At 37.6% G+C, this 20,691-nt stretch overlaps 1 protein-coding gene across 2 annotated transcripts in view; it reads left to right on the forward strand.

Moving 5' to 3' along the window:
• Positions 1-7,452: 7,452 nt before the first annotated feature.
• Positions 7,453-20,691, forward strand: part of camkvl (CaM kinase-like vesicle-associated, like) — a 67,958-nt gene continuing 54,719 nt past the window's right edge. For both annotated transcript variants that reach the window (XM_073823768.1, XM_073823769.1), the window contains exon 1: positions 7,453-7,631. The gene's annotated coding sequence lies outside the window, so the exon portion shown is untranslated. The remainder of the gene's footprint in view (positions 7,632-20,691) is intronic.

Here is a 20,691-nt window from a genome sequence, read left to right on the forward strand (position 1 = left end):
TCTGGTCTGATGAACCTCAAATCCAAGTATCATGTTTGAAGGAAACCAGGCACTGCTCATCACCTGCAGAGTACCATCCCAAAAGTAAAGTGTGCTGGTAGCAGCCTCATGCTGTGGGGCTGTTTTTAGTGGCAGGGACTGAGGCACTCGTCAGAGTAGAAGAAAAGCTCATTGCACCAAAATATTGAAATAGCCTTAATGAAAACCCAGTCCAGAGCATACAGAACCTCAGACTGGGCAGAAGGTTCACCTTCCAACAGGACAAAGACCCTAAGCACACAGCAAGAGTGGCTTATAGACAACTCTGTGAATGTCCTTGAATGGCACAGCCAGAGCCTGGGCTTGAACCTAATCAAACATTTCTGGAGAAACCTGAAAATGTCTGCCAGACCTCATCCAAGCTGACAGAACTTGCGAGATGAAGAAGAGAGGCGAAGAATGGCAGATAATTGCTAAATGTTGATGTGCAAATCTTGTTGCATCATACCCAAAAAGTTGTGACAATTCTGTTTTTGCTTTGCCATTATGATGCATGGAGTGTAGATTGACGTAAAAAAAATTTTTTTAAACAGTTTAACATAAAGCAGCAACATAACAAAACGTGAAAAAGGGGTATGAATACTTCCGCAAGATGTGCATATTTCTCTCCTGATTCAGACAAGATAATTTTTTTCACTAGATAAAGCAATATTATGGATGGAGGACTTTTATTTTAGTTGGATTTGAAGCAAATTTAAAATTTAAAACATGATGGGTTTATTTTTTACAAACATCTTTTCACTTCATAAGACGTTAATTGATAGACCTTACCTGGATTACCTCTGGATTATTGCGATGCTTTTGTCGGCTGTTTGGACTCTCATTTGGTCACTCATCACGCATTCCCTGCAGACAATCTATTGGTGACCAGGTGATTTAATGAAAAATTTCTCCACATCTGTTCTGAAGAAGTAACAAACTCATCTATATCTTAGATGGCCTTGGGGTAAATACATTTTTACACACAACTATTCCTTTAATTAATTCAAGGACCTGTTCAGTTTCTATTCATTTTATATTTGTATTTGAAGACAATTAGTTTTACTCGGTTTCAATGAAGCATATCGTTGAGGATCACATCCATCTTGCTCTTCATCTGTCCAACAGGCATCGTTTCAAGCTATGTTGAAGCAAGCGCACATTCACAGTTGCTGCACATTTTTATTATATATTTTTTGAAGGATATTATTTTTCTCTGAAGAAGGCTTTGTCACACAAACCCAAGGCCACAGTGTGAACTTGTGTGGGCGAAAGCCAAATTTCACCCTGAAAGGCTATCTGAAAAAGACAAATGCGTGTTAGTTCCAGCACAGGAAATAACCGTATGATGAATAGCATTGCAAAGGCTGTCTTCATCCTTTGATCCCTAATTCAGAAATACATGAACAGATCACTGTGTGTTTGTAAACCACTGCACATCAGGATCGCTTATTTATGTGCATTGAACACATTGCCATTTAAGCCGTGATCTCTTACTTAGATTGTATTGCAACCACATTCGGGCAATTTAATTATTACAATTAAATGGTAATGCATGATGCAGGGACACTGTGTGGCTGGTTCAATGGGTGTGCCTGTGGTCCAATTATAGGTTGTCTTACACAGGCCTGCCATTGGGGCCATTTCCTCTCTTCCTAAAACCCAATTGCTAATTGTAGAGCTTTTGGTTTTATGGACCATGGGTCAAAGACAAGTCTGCCTTAATAAGGCTTTGTTATATTATATTGTGGTGTATTATTTTTGAGCACTTGAAAGAAAGGATAGCAGTATTGAAAGTCTTTATCCAAGACCAAAAAAATCACATGTGGACAGCTAGTTTTCTGGGTTTTTTACACTATCAAGGTCATGCTGTATTGCTCTTCATACAACAATTAGTTCCAGTCCCTTTCATCTGTGTTTGTAGATGGTCAGTCTGTGTATTAGTGATTGGGATTTTTCAGTTGCTCTTTCTGCAAGTTGCATTGTTATGCCAGTAGGTGGCGGCAAGTAACAAGTAAATTAATTGAATCCAAAAGTGAACCAATTGAATTATTGAGTCAAATGATTTGTTCAAAAAAACAGATTTGTTTAGGACTGTCATTATGAGTGAGTCATTGAATTATTCATTCAGCTGATTCATTCAAAATGCAAATTTTTTACAAACACAACTGTGGCATACCATCTTTTTTCTCAGTGAAAATGACCTCAGAGAGCTTCGTATGACTGTAATATTGTTGCAGTCTTTATATATGTTGCTAGACCAGCTGTTTTGTCCATAGTAAAACTCAAATCAATATTTATTCTCTAATATTTTTGTTTATTAATAGTGTGCATTTAAAGGATTAGTTTACTACTGAATTAAAAGTTCCTGATAAATTCCTCACCCCGTGTCATCCAAGACATTCATGTCTTTATTTCTTCAGTCGAAAAAAAAAAAAAAAATTTGGGTTTTTCAGGAAAACATTCCAGGATTTTTCTCCATATAGTGGACTTCAATGGTGCCCAATGGGTTGAAGGTCCAAATTGCAGTTTCAATACAGCTTCGAAGGGCTCTACACAATCCCAGCCGAGGAATAAGAATCTTATCTAGCGAAACAATCAATCATTTTCTTAAAAAATATAAAAATTTGTACTTGTAACGTTGGGTTTTGGCCATGTTCATGTTTTCTTGCCTTTTATTTAGAAGTTTAGCCATGGTTCCTGTCTTGTCACGTCTTTCCCTTGTCCCTCATGTATTCCTGCTATTGGTTCTCTGTTCTGATTGGTTTTCTTAGTCATGTGTCTTATTTCTCATTGGTTGGATTGTGTCATGTGATTCTCGATGTTTAGTATAAGTAGCCCTCATGTTGCCATTCATTTCTTGTCATGTATTGAAGTATGTAACCTGCTGTTGGTGAGTCTGTTCAAGTCTGTTTCTGGTCAAGTCTGCTCATGTCATGTCAAGCCAAGTCAAGTCTGTTTCAAGTCAAGTCTGTTTATGCTAAGTCAAGTCTAAATCAAGTGTAGTCTTCAATTGTTTCTTTGGATTACACTCTGCTAAATAAAACTGCACTTGGGTTCTCATCTTCAACTCACCTTTCAGTGGACTAAATCCGTTACAGTACTCCAGTTCAAAAAAGGCGAAAAACTCCATCTCATTTCTCCTCCAGCTTCAAAATCGTCCAACAATGTTGTTTTACCTTTTTTTGTAAAGGCCGCTTGACTTTCTTTGTATGTTTGCTTTGTGATTTGTGTTTTTTTAGAAAATGACCAATCTTTTCACTAGATAGAACCCTTATTCCTTGTCATGGATCATGTAGAGCTCTTTGAAGCTGCATTGAAACTTTGGACCTTCAACCTGTCGATCCCCATTGAAGTCCACTACATGAAGAAAAATCCTTATTTCTTTTTGGCTGAAGAAAGAAAGACATGAACATCTTGAATGACATAGGGATGAGTAAATAATCAGGAAATTTTCAATCTGGAGTGAACCTTTAATGATGAAGACAATAATAATATTTAAATGTAAAAAGCAGGATACTGTACAGTCCACCAGTCATTATCACCAAATAAAAGAGCACTGTTGTGTTGTTAGCTGTAATGAATTTCTTGAGGCTGTAAGTATGAGTTTAACACAATGAGTTTTGATGTTAAATTTCCATCCACATTATGCTGAATTACTGTCTGAATTAGACCTCTTTAAATGTTCTGTTCTTATCAGTCACATATAGTTATCAGAGAATGACGTGATCGTTTTTTTCTTGAGAAAACAAGAATAATTGAGCATATTCACATTTGAAAACGGAAGCCGCACATGCACAGGGGTTAGTTCCTGCGTAATTACACGGCCATCTGTCCGTATCCCATTGGCACACCATAGACCTTGTACAGCATCGCTGCCCTGATCTCTTTGTGGTTCAATGGTTCATCCCATTAAGAAGAGACTAGCTCTTCCCAGAGAGACATAATGGCTATAAACTGGAAGAAAGGCCTTCTCATTTCCCTGTTTGACTGATGAATTTCATAATGGCATGAGATCATATATATTACCAAACTCATCCCTACATGCTGAGACGCCAGTATTATTTCATTTGCGAAAGACTACTGGTATGTCTAAAGCTTTAACGACAACATAAAACCCCACAAAACTCATTAAGAAACTCCGATTGTCACTGCATAATATTGCATAGTATTGTGCTTTCCGGAACAAGAGCCTATAAAATGTCCAAGCTTACAAAAACAAAACTGGACACTACAGTGAGAGATTTTCGCCACCGCGTCGTGCTTTTCATCTGATGCGCAGATAATGAAATGATGTTTGTTGCAGTTTAATCCGACGTAGTAATCCCGTCCCTTGCAATCTGCTAGTGTTTCTCAATCCTAGTCCTGCAAGCCCCCAGCGCTACACATTTTGGATGTGTCCTTTATTTGACACACCCGATTGACGTTTTGCAATCTCTACTAATGAGTTGATTGTATAAATCAGATGTTAAATAACAGAGACAGACAATCAAATGTACAGTGATGGGGTCTAGAATTGAGAACCACTGCATTAGTGACTGCAAATCCTTTCTAAAGGCTATTAAATAATTAGAGACTAAAGCATACTGTCCCATCGATTAAATAAGTAGATAATAAAATAAGTAAATTGTGTGTGTATGTGTGTGTGTGTGTGTACCTGGTATTCATCACGTTATGGGGACCAAATGTCCCCACAAGGATAGTAATACCAGTAGATTTTGAACTTGTGGAGACATTTCTCAGGTCCCCATGAGGAAACAGGCTTATAAATCATGCACAATGAGTTTTTTTGAGGAAGTAAAAGTTTGCACAATCTCCTGTGAGGGCTAGGTTTAGGTGTAGGGTAGGTGTAGGGCGATAGAAAATACGGTTTGTACAGTATGAAAACCATTACGCCTATGGATTGTCCCCATAAAACATGTAAACCCAACATGTGTGTTTGTGTGTGTGTGTGTGTGTGTGTGAGTGAGTGAGTGTGTGTGTGTGTGTGTGTGTGTGTGTGTACCTGGTATTCATCACGTTATGGGGACCAAATGTCCCCACAAGGATAGGAATACCAGTAGATTTTGACCTTGTGGGGACATTTCTTAGGTCCCCATGAGGAAACAGGCTTATAAATCATGCACAATGAGTTTTTTTGATGAAGTAAAAGTATGCACAATCTCCTGTGAGGGCTAGGTTTAGGTGTAGGGTAGGTGTAGGTGTAGGGCGATAGAAAGTACGGTTTGTACAGTATGAAAACCATTACGCCTATGGAATGTCCCCATAAAACATGTAAACCCAACATGTGTGTGTGTGTGTGTGTGTGTGTGTGTGTGCGCGCATGTGTGCATGCACGTGTACCTACTTACCGACATTTTGGGGACAGATGTGTACCAAAACGTGAGCAAAACCTGACAAAAATGCTAAAAACCTTCCTTTGGGGATGTAACAAAGTTAAATGGGTAAACATTGGACAGAACACATGCTAGCTAGGTTATTTTGACCCAGCTTGTTGGGTTTTATAAATTGACCCTTTTGTTGGGTTCTTTTTTGACATAGTGCTGGGTCGGTCAATCTATTGAAGGTTTTCCATTTGAAATAATAAAAATGCACTCTAAACCCCAATACAATGACCCAACAGGCTGAACCCAGCATTTTTGTTACAAAAAATAACCCAGCATTTTTTAGAGTGCAGAAAAACTACCCAGAACCTGGGTAAAAATGTTAAAAAAATAACTTAATAAAGTGACCTAACAAGCTGAACCCAGCATTTGGGTAAAAAAAAAACAGCATTATAGAGTGCAGAAAAACTACCCAGCAGCTGGGTAAAAATGTTAAAAAATAACTCAATAAAATGACCCAACAGGCTGAATCCAGCATTTGGGTTAAAAAAAATAACCCAGCATTTTTTACAGTATAGAAAAACTACCAAGCACCTGAGTAAAACTGTTAAAAAAATAACACAATAAAATGACCCAACAGGCTGAATCCAGCAATAAGGTTAAAAGAAAATAACCCAGCTTTTTTTTTACAGAAAAACTACCAAGTGTTAGGTTTTGGACTGTTTTTGTTAGTTTTTCCCAGTGTCCCCCCCGGACTGAATGTTTTGGTTTCTCCTAGTGTCTCCCCCCGTTGTGCTGTGTGTATTGGTTTCCCCTATGCCCATGTTTGGACTTCCTTCTCTTCAGTGTCATCAGCCTCACCTGTCTTTGTCAATTAGCCGCCCTGTATAAGTTTGTTTGTTTTCCCTGTTTCTTTGTCCGACGAAAACGTTACATCTAGTGTTCCATACATTACCTCCTGTGTTCCAGTCTCTTTGTCTGCTGTTGTTACCATACCTGAGGATTTATTAAAGACTTTGCATTTTACTCCGTAGTGTTGCCCGTTCCTGCACGCACCGTGACACTAAGCACCTGGGCAAAAATGTTAATGTTAATATGTTAATAACCCAATAAAATGACCCAAAAGGGTGAACCAACACCTGGGTAAAAATAGATATAAAAAAATACCCCAATACAATGACCCTTCAGGCTAAACCCAGCATTTCGGTTAAAAAAAACCCCAGCATTTTTTAGAGTGCATAAAAGCTACCCTGCACCTGGGTAAAAATGTTAAAAAATAACCCAATAAAATGACCTAACAGCTGAACCCAGCGTTTGGGTTAAAAAAACAACTTAGTGTTTTTTTAAGTGCAGAAAAACTACCCAGCACTTGGGTAAAAATATAAAAAATGACCCAACAGGCTGAACCCAGCATTTGGGTTGAAAACCCAGCATTTTTTAGAGTGCAGAAAAACTACCAAGCACCTGGGTAAAAATGTTAAAAAAAATGACACAATAAAAGGACCTAACAGGCCGAACCCAGCACTTGGGTTAAAAAACAACCTAGCATTTTTTTAAGTGCAGAAAAACTACCCAGCACCTGGGTAAAAATGTTAAAAAATGACACAATAAAAGGACCTAACAGGCCGAACCCAGCACTTGGGTTAAAAAACAACCTAGCATTTTTTTTAAGTGCAGAAAAACTACCAAGCACCTGGGTAAAAATGTTAAAAAAAAAAAATAACCCAATAAAATGACCCAACAGGCTGAACCCAGCATTTGGTTAAAAAAAAAAACAGCATTTTTTAGAGTGTATGATAAAGGTGGCCCAATAAGGTCTAAAACGGCATATCTTACTCATTGGGTCCAGGTTTATAAAATGTAGTCCCCGACACGAATTGAAAAAAGCTCGTTAAACATAAATAATGTTTTAATTATGATCAAAAATGTTGAAATGTTTGTGAGAGGGTTGAGAGAAAATATCATTAACACTGTATAAACACAACAGACGTAAATTGTGTGTGTGAGAGAAAAAAGGAGAGATAGAGATAGAAAGAGCGCGGCAAACTGGAAAGGGAGGGAGAGATTCGGTGATCCAGATGAAAGCAGAGATTATTTATTTCTCTGGGGGAGCGAGAGAGAGGGAGGGAGAGACAGACAGCAGCATTGCTAGCCGATAGTCTTGTCAGAACTGCGCCGATCTAATGCGTCTCTCACAAACGAGCCATTAACAGCCGATCAAAGGCTTGCGGTCTTCAAAGTTTGGATTTCCTCATCCATCCCGTGTGTACTCTGTGCCATCCCGAGCAGGTAAAACAACTTTAGATATTTTGGTAGCCTGTATTGTTTTACATTTTTGTTTTATGTGTTTTCTTTTAAGCTTTCCTTCCCATCACATATTGGCACCGCGAAACAGGCTGAACATCTGTTGAAACAAACTAGGAGATCTCGATTTGTTCCGTTTCGACCCGTGCTCGACTTTATAGATTGCGATAGAGTTTGTGAAAGCAGCAGTGGGGAAGATGTCAAAACCCAACCTGTCGATGAACATGTTAGGTGTGTGAGGTAAATATGCTGTTTCTCTGCTCCTGAATGCCTCCAGTGTTGCGCGTTTTAATTATTCCTGGAGTAATTAGAGTCTTGACCGCATTTACACTGAAAAGTTGTTTAACACGTGATTTTTAAGCTATTCTTTAAAAAAAAGAACGAAGAGTGAGAGCGTGAGAGAAACAGTTTAGATATGAGATTAGCGACGTTGCGCTTCGTCTGAGGTTTTTAAAACTGTTTTGAGAGCAGGTGCTCTGAGTAATGTCGAGTAACGTAGCAATAAATAGGCATGAAATAACAGATTAATTACTGATGATAAAGGACATTTTGTGATATAACGTTCCCTAACGAGCTTATTAATGTTTTTGTTCATGATGCTGTGCTCCTTACTCGCGATTGGGCACTTGTGTACTCGTCGCATTTTTCCCTATTGTCATGTTGTCCTTGCCATTACTGAGATATTCAGCCATTTATTGTACAGTACAAGTAGGCTTAACTCGAGAGTGGTTTAGAGCTGAGAGAAATTCAGGGTCAGTAAAGCCTGTGTATGTGTATACAGCTTTATTATACTTAGTTGTGAGGACCAAATGTCCTCACAAATGTAGTGACAAAATATGTTTAACGTCAAAAACCAAGGATGTTTGAACAGTCTTTATACCGTTTGAAAGACTCGTAAGATTACTCTCTGTCTAGTAACCAACAGGTTTTATGGGGAAGTGTAGGTATAAAAGCATTTATGTTAAATTCTCACTAGATTCAGAAGTCTGTGTGTATGTTCTGAATGCATAATAAAATACACACCTGGCGTTTTGTTGACATTTTTTCATTTCCATTGGAGTTGCACCTATTAACTGTTTTGAAAAAGTCAGTAATATTTGGTTTTGTAGCATTTATTGTAATTTATAGTCAACGCTTTGCATTTTTTAGAGTCCCACACATCTAGTTCTCTGTCATTAATGTTCGTTATTGTTTTCAGTCAGTCATAATAACCAGTGGTCTTCGACCTTTTTCGTGCATAGGACTTTGTTATGGTGCTTACATTGCAAAGCCATTAACATAGTTATTATTGATGCGCAGAGTCTTGTACGGTATGTTTTAATTTTACTTTTAATTGTAATGTGGGAGGGAAAATGAAACATTTCGTTGAACTTTACTGCAATACAAAGGCAAAGTCACACACTCTGTTTTCTTTGAATCTGAGCATACTTGAACCAATCCCATCTGGCACTATCTAAAAGACTTAAAATGTGTTAATGCATTTTTTTGTTTTTAATGCATAATTAAATTTTTTTTATGGTCTTATAATTAATAACCCTGTGAAGATGCTCTCTGGCACATCAAGTTGCACTTATTTGTTCTGTCAATTGCCAAACACACCAAAAGAAATCCAATCTTTTTGTAAGCAGAAAATAACAGACAAATTACATCTGATGCCAGAAATAATTTTTGATATTTTTTTACTAGTGGGTGCTGGACACTATAGTTAATTTATGCAAATGATGATAGTAAACTAAAGTAAACTATATATACATACTATACCCAAAAAAATCTTCATACAGTGGACTACCAGTAAACTTTATAAAAATTTGGGACCAAAAATTTGATTTGACACTTTGACCTGACCGTGTTTTGTTACATACCTTTCTATCTGACAATATCAAGCTGATTTTTTTCTGACACAGTTTAACTCTGAGTTCTTGTCACATTTTATTACAATTTTAGCATATAAAACTGTGATAATGTGAGAAATATTGAGGGTGTCTAAATAAATTTTGGTTTGACTGTATAGAGCCTGTCAATGTGATGGCAGTACTTGCATTCAGTAATGCCAGGCCTTGAGGACGCAAAGATCACTGCCGAACCTTCTAGAGCCTTCTCGTAGCTGCTGAAACAGAGACCATTTTACCCCATGCCACACTTAAACAGTTTTTGCAGCCAGGGAGGTGTTTGTGAAAGTGACAGACGCACCCACAGGTGAGCTGTGAACTCGCCTGAAATCTTGCACATCCTTTTAACACATAGCAGCATGATGCAGGATTTCCCAGCTAACACTCATTTACAGGATTTCACAAATGCTATGCTTCTAGAACAGATCTGTTATAAATGGTTAATGGCCATGACGGATTCATATTTAGAATGTGCCAAAAACCAGCAATTGAACGGACGAGCAAATGGGCCACAGTGGATTAGCAAGAAGAAATAAACAAACAAAACAAAAAAGTTGGATGTGGCATTAGCTTGATTTCAGTGGAATTGCACTGAGAATAAAAGAGACGCTCATGAAATGCAAATACGGTCATTGGTGGTCTCGAAAATGCAGGTCTGATCAAATAAAAAAGAGTCTTATCCTTGCAAAATAAATACATTCAGGGAGGATTTAAGTCGTCAGGGTCAGCTAGGTGGGTAGAATCCCTGCCAGGATGTTTTTTCACCTTTTTATATCTATAACTTTTTTGAAAGTTATATTTATGGCAGTTTTGCCAATATTTGAATAGGACAGTTCAAGAGAGACAGGTAACAGTTGGATACAAAAGAGGAGAATAGGACTGGGAAAGGACCCCATGAGCCAGGACTCGGACTCAGGTCACCCAAACTGCTGTTGTGCCATGTCTGAACGCTGCACACAAGGTTATGGCTCTGACTACACAGTAAAAAATATCTGGTTAAATTTACAGAAAAAAAACAGCAGCTGTGATTGCCTGTGAGGCTTACCTTAAAAATCATGGAAACAATATCCCCTTTCACACAGTAAATTGCCATACAGTTACCACAACTTTTACTGGTAAAGTGCCATTCACACATCAGTTTCAAAATACCGGTAAATCTGTGATATCATTAACCAGAAAAGACCTCTAAATGGCTGCGCCTCCCGGTGTTGTGTTTGTAAACATGTTTTGTTGACGTTTTCATTTGCGTGTCAGATGTTCACATTGATGGAGCTGCTTTTGGCCCAGCGATATCGTATTAGATGGCTTCAAACCGAACTTCACAGTGTGGAGTAAATCTGCATCAGAATGTTATGATTGGCCCAGAGCGTTCGGAACTCGTACATGCTCAAACCAGTTATCTCATTCTGTGTTTAACCAAGCACATTACCGGTAATTTACTGGTAATGTTACAACTTCTGATACCAGTAAATTGCTAGAATGAATTTACTGGTATTTCTGAAAAAAGTCCTGTTCACACATGATCTTTTAACGATAATTTACCAGTAAAGACCATATGTGTAATAGGGGCTAATGTTTCAGTCATTAAGGGATGGCATATTGGTGTCTTTATATTTTACAACTTAAAACTTAATATTTAATTATATTTACAGTGCCTTGCGAAATTATTCATACCCCTTAATTTGTTTCACATTTTGTTATGTTGCTGCCTTATGTTAAACTACTTTAAATTACTTTTTTCCCACATAAATCTACACTCCCTACTCCATAATGGCAAAGCAAAAAATAGGTTTTTAACATTTGTGCAAATTTATTAAAAATAAAAAACTGAAAAGATCCCTTGCATAAGTATTCATACCCTTTTCTGGGACACTCGAAATTTAGCTCAGGAGCATTCATATTGCTTCTAGATGTTACTACACTTCGAGTGGAGTTAAACTGTGGCAAATTCATTTGAATGGGTATGATTTAGAAAGGCACACACCTCTCAAAAATGCATATCAGAGCAAAAACCAATTCCTGAGGTCTTTTTTGGTCGCGCCCCCCTTTAAACCTTTAAAAAAATCTGGCGCCCCCCCTCCCGGAAATACCTATCCCACCTAAGACTAATAAATGATTTTTACTAAACATAATGAAAAATTTATGCTTTCTTAGTTAAACAACAACAACAACAACAACAACAACAACAACAACAACAACAACAAAAACCTTGCAACACTTGAAACATAAAACATAGCACAGGGAGAATAACTGTTATTATTATAATTCTCTATGTTATTTATTTTATTTTTTTTTGTGTGTGTGTGGGTTTCATGCTGTCCTAAGGCATAGCAGGGCTTGAAATTAGCTTTTTTACTTGGTAGCACTGGTGCTCCCAACTTCAAAAAGTTAGGAGCACCAAAAAAATATAGGAGCACCCAATTTATTTTTAGTAATGTGCCGATCTTGATTCCTCATGGCCGATTCTGATTGCAGATGTTTTACAAGCAAATGGGCTGATTCTCAAAGCCTTTTTTATATATTTTACGCCTTAAGCAAGGGACAGGAATGAATGAAAATATGAGTACATGAACAAGATGTTTATTTTCTCTATTATAAGTACAGCCATTTAAATTAGAGGCAACCACTGCATTTTTAAAGAATCTACAGTATAAATAACAAAAAATTAACGACACAGTTCTTTCTTAGTCATGTAGGCAATAAATGCAGCCATAATCAAAGTAGGCTACTCTTTCAATATTCAAAGTGCAAATAGAGACCGAATTTTCCCATCATGATACAGAGCTATAGACAACTACACAACTTATTATAGCCACATACTAATAAACAGCCTAGATATTTTATGTAGCCTAATTTGCGCGCATTGGGGAGTCGATCTCTAAACGTGGGGTATTAAAATTGCTTTTGAATGCGCTTGCGCGTTTTACTTTCGGTTTCATTTTAACGATCGCGCGAATCGGCGTCGCTGAGCGTGCATTCTACAATACAAGACATTACTTTTACAAAACCATTTGAAAGTGGGAGGACACAAACAGGATTTTGAAAAGCCCCAAGTGGAAATTTCGCCCCTGCGTGAGCTGAACTCTGCCGCTGAGTTAGACACGGCAAATCCCCGACAGTAATCTGCTGCCATGTTCTATTTATGACGTGCTCACACAAAGTTTAAATGATTTGCAATGGTCGCTTTGTCGTGTCCAGACATATCTGCTGGATGCGACAAAGCGACAGTTGCAAGTCATTTTAACTTTGAAGCCGAGAGCAATTATACCTCGTCAAATTTTCTGCATTGAGTTTTTGAATGACCAGCACCTGCCTGGGTCTGTGCGAATTAATCTATGGTTTTCTCTTCTCTTTCACACACCGTTCATCTCCCATTCTAAGTTACATCCTTTGGCTGTTTACGTTTCTATATTTATTTTTCTGCTGATGGCCCTGCAATACTCGTGCGCCCCCCCTGGCGGGCGCGCCCCCCACTTTGAGAACCACTGCATTAAGGCAATGATCTAGGGAAGATTTCAGAAAAAAATCTGCTGCATTGAAGGTTCACAGAAGCATTATCCATAATGGAGGACTCTAGAAAATGTCTGCCAGCCTCTATCCAAGCTGACAGAGCTTGAGAGGTGAAAAGGTGAGGCAAAGAATGGCAGATATTTGCCAAATGCAGATGTGCAAAGCTTGTCACATCATACCCAAAAAGACTTGAGGCTGTAAAGGTGCCTCAACTATGTATTTAGTTATGGGTATGAATACTTATGAAATGTACTTATTTCAGTGTTTTATTTTTAATACATTTGTAAAATTTGCAAATCTGTTTTTTGCTTTGTCATTATTATGGTGTATGGAGTGTAAATTGATGTGGGGAAAAACTAATTTAAAGCAGTTTAACATAATGCTGCAACAAAACAAAATGTGAAAAAAAATGAAAGGGTATGAATACTTTTGCAAGGCACTGTAATCCTAAATACCAAGTCTACCTCTAACAGAAAAGCCAAAAGACTTCTGGGAATGTCATCATACTGTTTTTCACCTAAGTTATATTGTAATTCATAGTTTTTACTTGCAAAAACCATTTGTGACCCTGGACCACAAAACCAGTCTTAAGTAGCATGGGTATATTTGCAGCAATAGCCAAAAATACATTGTATGGGTCAAAATGATCAATTTTTCTTTAATCATTAGGATATTAAGTAAAGATCATGTTCCATGAAGATATTTCCTACCATAAATATATAAAAACTATTTTTGATTAGTAATATGCATTGCTAAGAGCTTCCTTTGGAATAGTTTAAGGGCAATTTTCTCAGTATTTAGATTTTTTTGCAACCTCAGATTCCAGATTTTCAAATAGTTGTATCTCTGCCAAATATTGTCCTAACAAACCATACATCAACGGAAAGCTCATTTATTCAGCTTTCAGATAATGTATAAATCTCAGTTTCAAAGAGTTGTCCCTTATGACTGATTTTGTGGTGCAGGGTCACATTTTTACTTTATAACTTTTAGAGTTTATTTCTGCAAAAAGTGCAAACAATACAGTGTAACCATAACTTAAAGTTGAAATGAAATGGAAGTATCTTTTCTTCTGTATTGTCATGTACATCCAAATGTAACTGATTATTGGAAAGGAAAAAGGGTAGGGACTTGGTTGACAGCCAAGTTGATTGGATGTTAGGATTTGCTCGTTGCACTCAAGTGGAGGCAGATGAGTGTAACCTTGAAGGGGTGGGTTTAAGCAACTTAATGATTGGAGAAGTCCTGATCCTGAATACATCACCAGAGAGAAGTTTTCACCAGAAGATCCAGTTATGTACTAACTATTGGTCAATAATGTTTCCTATAAAGCCTAAAACACTCAACTGTGAATAAGATGTAACAGCATATGGAAAGAACAAAGCAAACCCCAGATTTTAGTAAGACATTTCTCAGCCGTCTCACAAAAGATGCATATCCTCCCATCCAGAGAGGGGGTTAAATCTGTCTGTTTGGTGGACTCTCACAAAGGTGGCAATGAAATCAAGTCAAGACAAGTACCCAGACAAGATTAAATCCCCAGCTGGGGTTTCCAAGACGCCCATGAACGTCACTCCCACTTTTTACAGCTACGACTTTAGCTCAAAATGGCATTAGACGTGATCAAAACAAATGTAGCTTCTTAGACATTATCCAAGTAAACAATGTAAATGAAAGACACCCATTCACAATTATATTGACGTAACGGTGCATTGAATTCATATAAAAGCACCCCCGAGTCTACTGACATGCCGAATGTCAGCATCATTATCTGCGTTTCTTCTGGATGGAGCTATGAATCATTTCAGCCCCCATCCTGCGTTCTATCACCTCCAGCTACTCAACAAATTACGCCACTTATGAGAGTAAGTTGTGGCTACCCTCAGCTAGACAGAGTGGAGAACCTTTGCGAGAACATATGCTAGCGAGTTTGAATTTTCAAATGGCTTGTTATCACAATGTGGAAACATTACATACTACACTCTCCATAACACTAGTGGAGGGAAATCACAATCAATGAGTCACAATTGAAGCTCTATATGCAATCGGTTATTTATAAACATGCTAATGCCCATTAGCACTGTGTCTCACAACATTGTTTTCACCTCTTGGATGGTGCCAATTAAGAGGTTACTTAATTTTGGAGACTAATCACAGCAGCTCCCCTCAAGCTCTGAGACAAATATATTCAGTGAAAAATAATGCATACAGATAACCCACCATATGAGCACGATAAAAAGCATTTCTGTTCAGTTTCTAACCAGTGCAGCTTCCAATTCGACTCCTGTGGGCCACCTTGATGCTAGACTACATATAGCAGGCACTTTCAAGTTAGATTCGTACCTTTTGCCCACACACTACACACCTCCCACAGATGCGTTTTGTAAAGTCAGTGTATGGACGGGTGTATTTCAGTACTCCGGGCGTCTTGTCCAACACTCAGCTCAGAAGCTCAGATGTGCTGTTTGCGGTTTTAAACAAATGAAATAAACACTTGATAATCATATCAGCCTACGACAAATGAGCTATTCTCCTTGATGGATCTCTGTAAACACCCTCGCATAATGATGAATGAAACAGCAATCATAAAAGGATCATAAAATATTCTTGTAGATTTCATAGCTCATATCAAATCAAGATTACAGTAACTATAAAATTGTGTGCTGTGTGCAGATTGTATAGATACAGGGTGCTTTAAAGGGGACATCGGATGCAAAATTCACTTTTACATGGTGCAGTGTTTGGATTTTCTGAGTAGGATGACATCCACAACCTTTGACTGACTATTCTGTATTATCATATTTCTGCCCTTAGCCAGTTGTATGCTGTCAACCATTTTCTCCGCGCTCAAGTAAGCAATGCAGGTGTTTTGTAGTTGGATGTAGAAGTGAACATAAGAGTCTTCACTTTCTCCTGACATCAGAGACACTGGGAATGCACTAGATTAGTTTTGTTTTTGATGGTAATGCAACAAATACACAAAAAAACAGAAGAGGGGGCGGGGTGAGCAGTGGCTCATTATTATTTGAAGAGCCATGCATTGAAACTGCTTGTTGTGAACAGAGCTGTTTTTGACAAGACAAAATAGGTGTTGTTTACCAACCATTAAGAAATTTTAACCAAAGTATTTTGCAGACATTTTATGAAGATCCTAATGAATAATACCAACTTGTAGAAAATGGGCATCCAAATTCCCCTTTAAGTAATACCATATTTAATTAATATCATTGTATATATACAATAAAACCAAGTCATAAACTCCATTAATTCATCATATGAAACACCCAGTTTCACAGACAGGGATTAGACTAAGCCAAGATTAGGCCATAGTTCAATTAGGACATTTAAAGGGGTCCTTTTATGCTTTTTCACCTTGAATTTTTGCCAGTGTGTGGTGTGTATGAGCATAAAAAAAACATCTACAAAGTTACAAATCTCAAAGTCCACTCCAAAGGGAGATATTTAGTTAAAAAAAAAAAAAAAATCCTTTTCAAGAACTACAATGAACAGCTCCTTTGGACTACAACGTTTGTTTTCCAGATGCTGTGATGTCACAACGCGATCCATTAGAACAGGGGTGCCCAATACGTCGATCGCGATCTACCGGTCGATCGCAAAGGTGGTGTGGGTAGATCGCACGGCATTAACAATTAGAAGTCAAATTAAGTAGACGATCAGCCAATGTAGTCAGCCAATCATCCGTCCTCATTATTAATTTTGTCACTTGATTGACATACAAGGCAGCCAGTCTGACATCTGACTTTTTATGACACGAATCACCGCGCATGATTGTGCATACAGCTGCGCCAAGTGGCTGATTCCATTCAGTGCAAGTCATCAGAGTAAAGTAATGAATGTAATTGTATGTAGTTGTATTGTGCAATATGGGTTCATGTAGTTATGCAAGCTACACCAACATATAAAGAATTCTCAATATATTCATAAATAAATATATGTTTTGCATTTTTATAGTAGGTAGATCATTTTGACTTCGTCATTTTATAAGTAGCTCACAAGCCAAAAAAGTGTGGGCACCCCTGCATTAGAATATCATTCTAATAAATCCCGCCTATGGAAATTCGAATCGTTGGTGGGTGGGTAGGGACGAGGTGGGGGAGCTGTTTAAACGTGAACATTGACTAAAGTGGCAGGACTGAACGCTGTCTAAGCTGTTCGCCAATTACAAATGCAGTGGGACTGCTAACCAATCACAACGCATTTTGTTTTTCGGAAGGCAGACCTTCATCTAACCCGGAACTAATCGAGCCATTTGTGTCAGCCTGGGGATAAAGCTAATGCAACAATGTATATTATGTCAAAAATAATGCATTTTTCGAACCACCAAGCATGAGAGCATGTTCTAGTGCACCCCCAAAACAAAATAAAGACTTTTTAAAAGAGCATAATAGGACCCCTTAAGTAATTTTTATAAACATGCTTAGAAAAAATATTACTGGATTGCATCTTCAAAGGCACTGATATATTTTAAGATCAATTAGTGCAATTTAATTTCAGTTGAAACAGCTCAGACTTACGGTGCGTTCACACCAGACGCGACTTGCGCAAATAAATCGCGCTATTCGCGCGTAGTTGGACGCTTAAACATTTAAGTTTACTAGCTTCATTCGCGCATGAAATTCGCGTGTGACATTTACTTCACAACAGATGCGAATTCGTATCATGGGAGGGGCGTCTGCCACTCGTCAGCTGGAAAGCAGTTGTAAAATAGGTGAATGAGCTCAATTTGCCAGCTTTAGCTTGCTTGTAATCTCAATATGTATATATATGTAGGTCAGATTGAGTAAAGAGCGTTTTTTTTTTAATTTACCAGATTGTCCGACCTCTTCACTCACTTTCTTCCAAGCAAGATCCTTGGAAGATTTTTATTCCTGTTTCTATAAAAGTACAAAGATGTATCGTACATCTCCGAGTAACCACAGACAGCAACGGTGATTTTGTCCTCCATTGTTGTTTTGGATTTCTGCCTCCGTCACTACTAGAGCAAGCTCCTGATTGGTTAACGCAACGCGAATTTTCACAAGTTCAGATTTTTGAACTCGCGCGGCAAACGCTTGAATTCGCGCCGCTTCATGCGCGCTATTCGTGCGTTTCGCGCCGCAGGATGGCTATTCGCGTCTTTGCATTGACTTAACATGTAAATCACTCATGCTTGCCGCTTCATTCGCGTCTGGTGTGAAGTTGAATGCACCATTACAGTTTAGTCTCGGACTAGGCTTAAGTCTGGTCTGTGAAACCAGGGGAAAGGGTTTGTAAACATTTGTCTCTAATGTTAGTTAAATAATTCACTGTTAAAAAAAATGGTAAATTCCATAAGTAATTACACTAAATGGCAAATAAAACTTTGAATCAAACATGAAATTTTGAAGTAAAAAAGATGAAATACTATTTTCCTGTGAAATGTACTGAAATAATCCTATAACCATAACCATAAATAACCTTAAGTTTTATTGACAGCTTCAATAAATCATTTTTTGACTGTGTAAATGTATGTGTGCTGGAACAACTTGTGATTACTGATGAGATCTCTGGCATAAAAATGCACACTTGCTAAAAATTAATAGATGAATCATCTTGCAGACACATAGTATGTACAGTATGTGCATTCCTCAGTGTTGGGGAGTAACTACAGTAGTCAACATTTAAAGTGGATCAAAACCTTTCATTAAAGTAGGCCTAAAACCAAAACAATATCCACTCATTATCCACTTCAAATGTTGACTACTATAGTTACATCTAACAGCGTTATGTAATTGAATTACAAAATAAATGAAACTAATTGATTACAGTTACTGAGGAAAATGTGTTATTAAATTGCAGTTACTTATGAAAATGTTAACAATTACAAAGGGGGTTTCATCTGAATTTTCTCACAAGCACAGTTTTCCATTTTTGGGGGGAAATTGCATAGGTATAATGGTTTTTCTATTGTACAAAAACGTTCTGCTATTTCAGATTTTCAAAACACTTTATTCTATATGATTTATAAGCTTGTTTCCTCATGGGGACCTACAAATGTCCCCACAAGGTCAGAATTGACTGGTATTACTATCCTTTTGGGGACATTTGGTTCTTGTTAACCTAGTGAATACCAGTACACACACACACCCACACACAGATTTAATTGATTTCTTTCCCAAATTGCATTGACTGCTCCGAAAACACCAATGTTTCAGGAGTTTAGGACAGAGAACAGGACACAGGCTTATTTGAATAACAGTTTTATTTTCTATTTGGGTTTATGTATATGCTTTATTTTTTAGAATTTAAATGTTTTTTTACAAAGCATTGTTAGATGCCAGCGTTCCCTGTCATAGTTATGCAAAGATTTGATTCCAAAAACATTATCATAGCTATTAAAATATTTCTTGTTATGATTTTAAATTAGTATTTAAAGGGGTCATCGGATGCAACGTTCACTTTTATGTTGTTTGAACATAAATGTGTGTTGGCAGTGTGTGTACACATGATAAAAAAAAAGTCCAATAATTTCCCCTTTTTCAAATCAAGCCATTCTTAGCATCTTGTCTGTGTGACGTTACACCGACGAAGACCGCTCCCATGATAAATTGATTGACTCGGCTGTCTTACCTTAGACCCGCCTTGAATGAGCTGTAACAGTACGATCGCCATTTTGATTGTAGTGATCCAGCTTCACTTACAGTAGAAGAGAGTGTAAGGGTTTTTACTGTATATTTGCAATTGGCTTTCGTAATAACGTGGTAGTAAGCAAGTTTCGTGGCTAAATGCGGCTAAAGTAAACAGGCATGTAACTCCAAAGAGAGAGGAGAGGGGCGGGGCGAGCAGAGCTCATTAGCATTTAAAGCAACCACCAGAACAGGTTGATTTTTGCAGAGCTGAAGGTAAAAAGTTTTTTTTTTTTACAGTTCCATTGAGAAATTGTGAAGCATGTTTAAAATTTCAAAGCATGTTATGGACTTTTCATGAAGACTCTAAAGAATCATATCAACTTGTGGAAAATGGGCATCTGATGACCACTTTAAGTTAACAATCTCAATTAAAAAGACATGCTAAAGTCTGATTTTGTGGTGGCTGTGTTTTAAAATGAAATAATTATAATCTCAATTCAAGTGATGAAGAATTTTACAGAATTCTGCAGTAACCTGATCTCATGACGAAAACGTACCTATGGAATCTTTTTCGCAAGATGTGAAATACACACTGCCATGTACGTTTTGTGACATATTTGATGTGAACTGTCCACTGATTAACGTTAAAAGGGTGTTTTTTCCCCCTCCTGGAACAGATGAACGTACATATGGTTAGTTGTATGTGACATTGGTTTTGTACGTGTCACCACAGCCAGTTGTATCAAAAGTATTAACATTCATTACTCGGGTAGAGGTATAGATACTAGGGTTTAAAAAGACTTTTGTAGAAGTTGAAGTATCATCTCAAGCTTTTTACTTAAGTAAAAGTAAAAGTACTGGTTTCAAAACTACTTCAAGTATAAAAGTAAAAGTAATATAAGGAAAAAAATGCCATTAAGGACAAAAGTTTAGGCTACTCCACAGGGGCCTATTGTGCACTACCCCACCTCCTCAAAAAAACATTTTTCTAAAGGTCATAATGACTATAATGTTATATTAAAATGTTAATGTTGAAAA

Source organism: Garra rufa, chromosome 18, assembly GCF_049309525.1.
Source record: "Garra rufa chromosome 18, GarRuf1.0, whole genome shotgun sequence".
NCBI classification, from domain to species: domain Eukaryota; kingdom Metazoa; phylum Chordata; class Actinopteri; order Cypriniformes; family Cyprinidae; genus Garra; species Garra rufa.